Consider the following 9618-nt stretch of genomic DNA (forward strand, 5'->3'; position numbering starts at 1 on the left):
CTACAATAGATTAGCACAGATTTCCAATTACAAGCTTATTCCAGTAAAACATTTGCTGCAAGATAAAATTGAGGATGTACATAGAGTAGGGCAAAGAAGTCCTTTTTTAATTATTATGGATGGAGCAAAGCAAAGCAAAGCAATCACTTCACGATTTGCACTTCAAAAGCATGGCCTTTTTTGTGAAATTAGGAAGGCTTATAAAGTGAGTAATACTGAAATAATTATTTTAGGAAAATACGTATCAAAAGACCCACACATCTAAATTTAATGTAATTTTCACTTAATCATCTTAATCTTTTATTTTGATTCACTTCAAATTGCACTGAAGATTTATAATATTGACATGATGGGATTGTTTTCTTAATAATGTGTTTTGAGTTCTCCATTTTTTTTCCTTTTCTACTGACTTTCCATATTTCATTTCATCAATATGTTTATAGTGACATTCTCTCATGTATTCAGTATATGGCTAAATAGCAAAAGAAAAAGCAAGACTCATTCTCCTTTCCTCTTTACATTCTGTATCTTGACTACTCTCCTGGCAGAGATGTAAAGTGAGCTGCATGACCAAAAAAAAAAAAAAAAAAAAAAAAAAAAAACCACATTAGAGGGCAGGATCTTTGGGGGTTCGCACTCCAACCTGACAGATCCTGGGCATTTGCAAAACTGGAACTCTCTCCGGAAGCTCCCTTGAGCTCCTAGTATATCCCTTCACCTCAGCCCTGGCAACATAGCGAGGAGAACTGTTTACTTCAGCCATGTTTGTATCCTTTGCTAGTCATAAGCACTCACAGAAGGAAGAGAAGAAAAAAAGAAAGAAAGAAAAAAGGCCAGCAAGAAGTATGGATGGTAGAATGTGGGGCTAGGAGCAAAAGACCTGTGTGGGAGAAGGTCAGAGAAAACATCCAATTGGTAAACAGACAATAAAGTCCAGGGTTGCAATTTAGGAGTGAATCAGTCAATGATGTTACATGTGTTCAGGTTGCTGTGAAGGTGCTTCTGATTTCCAAAACTTGCTTTGCCTCTGGTAGTTCCTGCTTTTTATCCCCCATGAGCCATAGTCACAAAAGAGTCTGAGTTTTACAATTTGTTCACATAAGTGGTTTGAGTAATTAGTAGTGAATTGATTTGCAAAGATCAAAGTCTTTTCACTAAAAATTCATGAATAGAACACAGAACTAAATTCACAACATATATTATCTTCACTGAGTAATTCAATAAGCTCTACTGTTGAGTGACATGCATCAACTCCTGGGTCATAACAAGATAAATGAGGTGTTTCCTTTGTTATAGCTCAGCAGTTGACACATACATCTTATGCATTTGGCTGTCTTGTGAAGGAATGACAAGGTGTGGAAGTTTGGTTCTCACAGCAGAATGGGGTTAAATACTTCAAGCCACCACATTTCTCCAAAGAACACCTCAGAGAGGCTGAGCTTGGAAGAAAATGCAGAACAGTTGAACTTGAGAATGGCAGAAGCTATCACTCTACTATTACACAACAAGCACATTGCTAAAATGAACAGGGGTACCAGCTCTAGAAACTGAACCTGCAAATTAACCAGAATTAAAAGAGGCAAAAAGTCAAAAATGAAAGAGGTAGCATGGCCTTTATCACTGTAGAGAAAATCAAACAAGTATTAACACAGTAACAAGAATGCTTATCATTAATTATTGGGATAGTAGCATGTGTCATATAAGCAACAGAGGCCAGAAACAAACAAGAATAAATGGATAATATGTCACCTCATCTTTACAAAATAGCAACAGCTTGTTGGTACCACTGGATTTAATGTGTTGAGGTTGTTGTATAGAAAATCTAACTTGAACAGTAGCCATTCAAGCAGCTTTTATTTCTTTAGTTACCAGAGTAACTGACATTAAGGGCTAAATTATACCTCATAGGAAGTGAAAGGGGGCAGGAAAAATTAATTGTAATGCATAAGGCTTCTAGAGGTGCTGTGAGGAGTGAGTGTCGTAGTTTGGAAGTGTGCGCTGCATTCTGCTCTTGGAGCTATCCAGTTTGCAAGAGAACAGGGACCCGCCCTTTCCCACCCACATGGGCCTTAGGGTCTTCTAGTGTAACTCACTCTTCAGCGTTCTGAACATTCTCCTTCATGCCTTATGCAGAGGGTATACATATCTGCTACAGCTGCCAACTAAGGGGCTTAGAGCCTCTCATGCTCAGTGAAATCAATGGTAGTCCAGCTTTTCATAGATGAAAGAGGATGATTTTTAATGCCCTTGCAAGCAATATCTTTAGCTGCTAGTATAATAGACTAAGCATCAGGACTCCAGGGTTTTATTTCTCAAATTCTGGGTGTCCTTTGCAAACTGATGAGCTTCAATTTACTCATCTGTAATACTGAAATGGCAAAAAAACCAACCCGAAGTTAACCCACAGTCAAGGTTGCTTGGTGGAACGTCATCCCCTTGCAGAATGCTGAGTTGAGGAAAATTCAATCTTCTGAAAACCAGGAAATGCACAGTTAAAGTAGACATTGCAAACTTATCTCCGCCCTCTGTCAACAATGTTCCATTTACATACATACCTTTACTCTGTCAAGCCCCAGGTGCTGAAACATAAACTCAATCTTCTTTTTACAACCTACTCACTCTCACCCACGGGTGCTGGAACTAGAGGTATTGGCAGGGGGGGGGGGGGGAAGGGGGTGTTCATTTAGTCTTCATGAGCTTACAGTTATATAGCACAATATACTGGAAATTCTTATGATAGCACAATAATGCTAACAGTACCATTTTAATGGCAAGCAGTGGAGCTCTGTTATGGGTTTACTGATAAATTTATGTTTTCATACACAACAAATACTCCTGAGGAAATTTTGGGAATGCACTGGGGGATTCCCAGCACTTCAGTAGACTGTAGCTGTGTCCCCACTGCATTACTAACTTAAGTATCAGCAGCTTTAGAGCTTCAACCCATGGTCCCTGATAGACCAGCTAGCTTGAGTTTAAAGCACCAATGAATTAGAGCTAGAGATGTGTGTGAAGATGGGAGTCAGGTTAGGCCCAACACTCGAATTATACCTAACCCAGCTGTGAAGACAAGCCTTTAGAGGACCTTCAAACATGGTAACCTTCCAACTATTGCTGCCTTCTGTGGCCTTATTCAGTAAGGCTTAAGTATCTACTGGGAGGTACTTAATGCCCTCAACTCCAATTTGATTCAATGTGTGTCCAAGTACCCCATATGTTTAAACTGATAAATACATGACTGGGAAATGCCTCCTGAAAACAACTGGTCAGATTAAGTTCTGTTGCACGCAACTCTACCATCAATCACATATTCTGATCATGTTTGCTACTTCAATTGCAGCTTCTTCAAGAAAAATGCTTTTTTTTTTTCCTCTCTCTTTTTTTTCTGAAGAACAAGCCCTGTACTTTCATTGTGTGTTTGGCTTGGATTCCTAACCACTTCTGCCACAATTAGACAAAGAATAATTTATTTTACATACTGTGGGATTTTCTTTTTTATTGAGTAATTTATTTTCCAGGTTCTTAATTATATATAGAATATAAATATATTCTTAATTAGAATATTTAATATGGAGACATGTCCCACTCCAGTTCTCTCACTATTTTCTTCCTCCAGCCTCCATTTCTGTGTTTCAGTACTCAGAAGAACCAAAGGTTAAGTGAAGGATAGTCAAAAGCTGCAAACAACACTACTATATTGCAAGCTTTCCTTCAGCACAGCTAGAGTCTAAATAATTATGTATGTTACACTAATATTGGCCTTGATCAAGAATTCAGTGAGATTCCACATGGGTACAGCAACCCACCACATTCAAGAAACTGTGGGGTCAGGGCCATTGTCCATAAGCAACAGAAAAGTGCTTTAAAATGGTGCATATTAACCCCATTTTTCAGATGGGAAAACAGACAGGGTACAGTGACTTGCTCAAGGTCACAAAACGATTCAAAACAGAACAGGAAACAAATCACTCCAGCCCCTGCTGTCGACATTAGAACATGCGGCTTCCCTTTCCTTTGCACTTTTTTGAACATTTTAATCCTCTTTGTTGTTAAGTCTTGAAATTGGCTGACATATTGGAATTGGTTAAAATGATAAGATTGAAGCAGGATCTGAAGACTTTTTTAGTAACTGAAGAATAATCTTCAAAGGGTAAGGAAGCTATAGTGATCCAAACCTGTAAAACACAGGACTTGGCTAAAGCTGTGAGAAAGCCCTCAAAAGGATAATCTTGCTCTTTTGAACAACAACAACAACAAAATAGGAACCTCGACTCCCGTTTTTCTTCTTCTGTTTCAACTTTACTCCATTCAAGTAGTACTTTTACTACTGACATTACTACTTACAGTTAGTGTGTCTTTTATCCAAGGATTTTAAAGTGCTTTACAGACATTAAGTAAATCTCACAACATCCCTGTGAGGTGGGTAAATGTTGTTATATGGGGCAAACAGAGTTACAATAAAAGAGTAAAGTGACTCTTTAAAGTAAAGTAATAAGTAAAAATCTCAGAGTGCCAATGGCAGAACAGGGAATAGAACTCAGGAATCCTGATACCCAGTCCCCTGCTCTAAAAATCAGAAAATGTCCATCCCTATTTAAATTTAATAATATTAAACTAACAAATATTTTCTAATAGCAGTAGTTCTCAATCAGGACACGCAGAGGTCTTCCATGGGGTACATCAACTCATCTAAATATTTGCCTAGTTCTACAACAGGCTACATAAAAAGCACTAGCAAAGTCAGTACAAACTAAAATTTCATACAGACAATGACTTGTTTATATTGCTCTCTATACACTGAAATGTAAATACAATATTTATATTCCAATTGATTTACTTGGAATTATATGATAAAAATGAGAATAAGCATTTTTTCAGTAATAGGGTGCTGTGACATTTTTGTCTTTTTATGTCTGATTTTGTAAGGAAGTAATTTTTAAGCGAGGTGAAACTTGGGGGTATGCAAGACAAATCAGACTCCTGAAAGGGGTACAGTAATCTGGAAAGTTTGAGACTGTCCCAATGAGCCCGGTGACATTTTAATAGTCTAGACATTTAAGGGTCTAACTGCATCAGTTTCATAGAACGAGGTGGGCCCACATTAAGATCCTCATTACAACCCTACAGAGGCTACCTGGATCTTGGGTTCATGTGTGCAGAGAAAAGAAAAGTACTGTTCACCTGCTATTTCTCACCCCACACCAGAATAAGTGGTCAAGTAGCAGGTGAAGTCTTGGATCTGCCCCTCAATGCAGCAACCAATATAGCTGAGCCATCATAAGAGGTGACATTTCTGTTAGTCTAAGCCATCCTACCCCAGAGCAAGGAAGAAGCAGGGAGGTAATTTCATTTCTTAGCAGCACAAGTTATTTTTCTACACTGCTCCTACAGCAAGATAGCCACACAATTCTCCATATACAGGGTTTTTCTCAAAGCCATAATCTAGTCTTCAGTGTTCATTCCTTTCTGAATTTGAAGCCATTTCCTCCAGTTTCTTCAGGTAGATGATTATTTCTACAACATGGTATCTAGACAACAAGGTGCCAAAATCTGTCATGTAACCAGTTCACAAACCTATTAGGACTCATCACCTTCATAATCCCAAACAGTTATATAAATTTCTTTATATACTGTTGACTCTCAACTTGTTTTTCAAATAAAGAAAAAGTTTGTAATTGGATAAAATAAGATTTTCTGCTAACAGTTTACTTGAAGGACACAGATACTATGCCTTCATTCATGTAATAGCAAAACCCTCACCCACGGACATTGCTTGAACAATGTAGTAAAGCAAATGTTGTTCAGATCATTCAATGAAATAATGATACAATCAATGTCACTTCAAATGTGTTTTGTGTTAGAAATTAGAGCCATTTATTTTTACAATGTCATTGTCGTCATTTCCAAATTTAACTGAATTAGAGTCAAGCGCAATAGTTATTATAGGGACACTGAGTACCCAATAAAATAATCTGAACAACGCTATGGGAGAAGATTTACAAGGAAAAATACTTTTTAGAGAAAGACTGGGAGACAAGGTGGGGGCCATGTACAAAATGCCAAATTATTTCTAATATTTAGACTATCAATTAACCCTTTAAATTGCACAGCTGGATGGAGCTAAATTTCACATCTTGACTTTGTTTGGACAGGTCAGCCTTCTCATCATGTGTTGCACTACCTCAAGGACTTTCTTTGCCTGTCACCATAGAATTCAAGTTCAACACAAACTCTATGTCTATTCAAGATCTGACAAAGAGTCAGCCGAGGAAGATCTCTTTCAGCATTTGGAGGCTGAGAATTTTTAGGCAGACTTATTTATATCCCAAGGTTTTCTGAAGCGCCTAGCAACTTCAGTTGCCTCCATGAGACATGAGTTACCTGAGACACTTGAGATCCAGCGAGAAGCACCCAAAACTTACTAGTCACTCCTGAAAGTCTTACATAATGTGCCTGGATTATCCATAGGGAATAATAAAAAGATAAATATTGCTTGTGACTGTAAATATTTTGTTATAGGGCCAGCAGCCCAGTCTGCCTGGAAACCAAGAAGCTGGACAGTGATAGGTCCAGCTGACCAGCCAATCCGGCAACAGAGGGGCGGAGCTGTCGCTGGGGCAGGAGGTATAAAAGGCAGGCCCTGCAAGTCAGTGAGGGCCAGACTGCTGCTGGAGGCAGATGTGCCATCCCACTGGCTACAGCATAGACCTGACCCCAGCCAGGCAGCCTCCCCAAACGAGCGCCTCCTGGAGCAGAGGCACCGGGAACGGCCCAAACTACCAGGCCCCAGGGATTGGCTAGGGTCTCTGGGCCCACTGAGACTCAGGGGTGGGAGATACCCTCAGAGGCCAGCCCTGACCTAGAGGACCTGCCAGATGCTGAACCCCTGGAGCCCTGTGACCTGGAGGAGTTGCCCTCAGCCGAGGAACCCCAAGAACCCTGCGACCTAGAGGAGCTGCCCCCACTTGCTGCCAGTGGATGAGGAGGGACTGATGAGCCTGCCATGGGCTGAGTACCCCGCCAACCCCAAGGACCTGAAGGAAAATAGGTACCTGGGGAACAAGGGAGGAAGTGGCCCAGGGACAGCCATAATTCAGTGGCTGAGTCAGGGGCGAGGCCCCGTTGGCGTTTTGCAGTGGGAGCCCCGCCGACTCAGTGACAAACGTCTTTGTCACTGCTAGGGCCCTGGGCTGGGATGCAATGGAGACGGGTGGGCCTGCGTCCCCCTTCCCTAGCCACCCTGGGAGAACATGCTCTCTCCCGCTGCTACAGACAGTGGATCCACTTCTGGTCTCACCCTGCCTTGAGGGTTGGAGGCCGCAGACTGTTTACCTGCCTTACCCTGCCTGAGGGTCTGAGGCACCTGACTGCTTGCGGCCTCCCCAGCCCCAGGGCCAGAGACCATAGCTGACTTGCCGGCTCACCCTGTCAGAGGGCCAGGGTTGAGGCTACTGCACAGACACTGCCACCCTCCCATTGTAGGAAGGTGCACTGGCCTTCCTTGGAGCCTGAGCCCGAGGAAGGGCTGTAACGACCCGGTCGGAAAGGACCGCCAGCCTACAGACTGGTAATAGCATTTAGAACTTTTTACCTCTGAATCACCAATTTAAATCCAGCCCATGGTGACAGTGAGAAGAAATGCTTACCATTTGATGTTTCTGATGGCTTCTGCCACCAATGTTTGGTGGTCTAAGTTCAGTTCTCAGTGGAGAAGTGTGCATGGAATACAAACACCAGCACAAATGGCAATAACCAGCATCCCTGTCAGCCACAGAGGACAAGGATTAAATGGAAATAAAGACTAGAGGTTGTCCCTTGATGTCAATCTGAGACACAATGATGGGGCACTGTGGTATAGGTGATGCTGATACTGTACGCGCCCTACAGTAGAATAAACTTCTCTGCTTTGTCAATTTAGAATCTCAACAGGAACATAGCTTCTGTAAACCTCTCAAATGGAAATCACAAGTCTCAGGAAAAACATTTACTTTAACTGCTTTCAGAAAGCTCTCTTTTGCATTAAACTTTGCAACACTGATACAATAATGTTACTATGAGGAGACAAAATGACAAAAGTGGAAATAAATTAGAATCAGCTTTCTGCAACGTTATCAGGAGTGTTGTTAAGTATCCTTTGATATTGCAAATTATTTTTACTTTTTTATTTTATTTCTCCCAGTCAACACATTATATATGAGGAATAAGTGTGTTTCATGGTTAAAGCAACAATCAGACAGTAGAACAGGGCTCTTTTCATGACGCTGCCACTAGCTTACTGTGTGATCTTGGTACCAGTCACTTAACCTCTCGGTGTCTCAGTCTCCACATCTGTAAAAATGGGAATTAAAGTGCTTGGAGATCCTCAAATAGAAGGTACTATTTAGGTGGCGTATTTACCATGTGACATTTTAGCATGAAATGCACCACTGTAAGGTGTTTCAGTAGAAATAGAAAGCTACCACACTCACCCTTTCAATTATTCTCTAGTGCTACATAATGAACATGAAATCTTTTCTTCCAAATACACAGATGGAAATGTATGCATTATGTTGAGAAAGCTCAGACAAAACCCTAGATCTGAACATGCATGAAATTTGGAGTTTGGATCTGGACATGAAAGTTGCAGCCTGGCTCTGCACCATGTGTCCTATGGCCTGACTGAAGGAAGCAGTGGTACTGGCACAGAAATATACCTGTGTAAAACTCAGACATTTGACTTTTTTCCCCGTTTTTGAACATGTAGGTGTGTATCCACCATGTTTCCTCTTATACCTCCAATACAAACAAAGACAAAAACCTCAGTGAAATTTTTCATGTTTCAGAAAAATTGAACAAAAGTACACCACTACGTTTTGCATAATTTTATCCAAAGTGATATAGCCATGCAGTTTTGCCCAGGTATCAGTGAACCTACCAGACTTATTAGGTTATAACACAACCATACACACTAGCAAGTTTTTCTGGGTTTTGATTTCTTTATGAACATTTCACACCATTTTGCAGAGCAAAGGTAAAAATATGCATCAGATAATAGTGTGACAACTTTCTTATCCAATGATATACTTTTTGTGTTGTGAACCCAGTGGGGTAAGACAGTACAAGATCTCCTATACAATCTTTTCAGACTGTTAATAAAAACCTCTATTGACACACGTTTTCTACAACTGTGGGTACTAACCCAATATATTTGTTCAGATTTTGGTACTTCTCGTGTCGTACAACCCAAAATATTTATTTCAGAATGTGGCACCACACGACTTTATCCCCCCCAAAAATCGATGTTAAATAATGAAATAACTGATCAAGATACCCATAGGTGCTTAATACTATCAGAAGTCTGAACATCAAATAAAGATTTCTGTAGTAGACCACATTGAAGAAATCGTTGCTGGCTATAGATTTGATTCTCCTATAATTGCTTACTATGACTTAACCCTTGTAAATAATCTATGGACAGGGGAGGGGGACAATTACTTGATAAATTTCCTGGGCTGTTTAAAAAAAACTGTTCAGTTTTTTTTAATTAAAAGAGAATATTCTACATGATTGTTATTTACAGATCCATACTATATGGACTGACTGGTTGAATATGTAATGCACAAAGCAGTTAGAGCTATA

At 40.3% G+C, this 9618-nt stretch overlaps 1 long non-coding RNA gene across 1 annotated transcript; it reads right to left on the minus strand.

The window, feature by feature from the left end:
- Positions 1-503: 503 nt before the first annotated feature.
- On the minus strand, positions 504-7711 carry LOC137155591 (uncharacterized). The gene is made up of 3 exons (XR_010920560.1): positions 7647-7711; positions 2406-2470; positions 504-562 (listed from the first exon to the last, which is right to left on the minus strand). It is a non-coding gene; the product is annotated as an uncharacterized lncRNA (long non-coding RNA).
- Positions 7712-9618: the final 1907 nt, after the last annotated feature.

The sequence above is a fragment of the Emydura macquarii genome, unplaced genomic scaffold (genome assembly GCF_026122565.2).
Source record: "Emydura macquarii macquarii isolate MOO-44397 ecotype Brisbane River unplaced genomic scaffold, CSIRO-AGI_Emac_v2 contig_1363, whole genome shotgun sequence".
In the NCBI taxonomy this organism is placed as follows: Eukaryota; Metazoa; Chordata; order Testudines; family Chelidae; genus Emydura; species Emydura macquarii.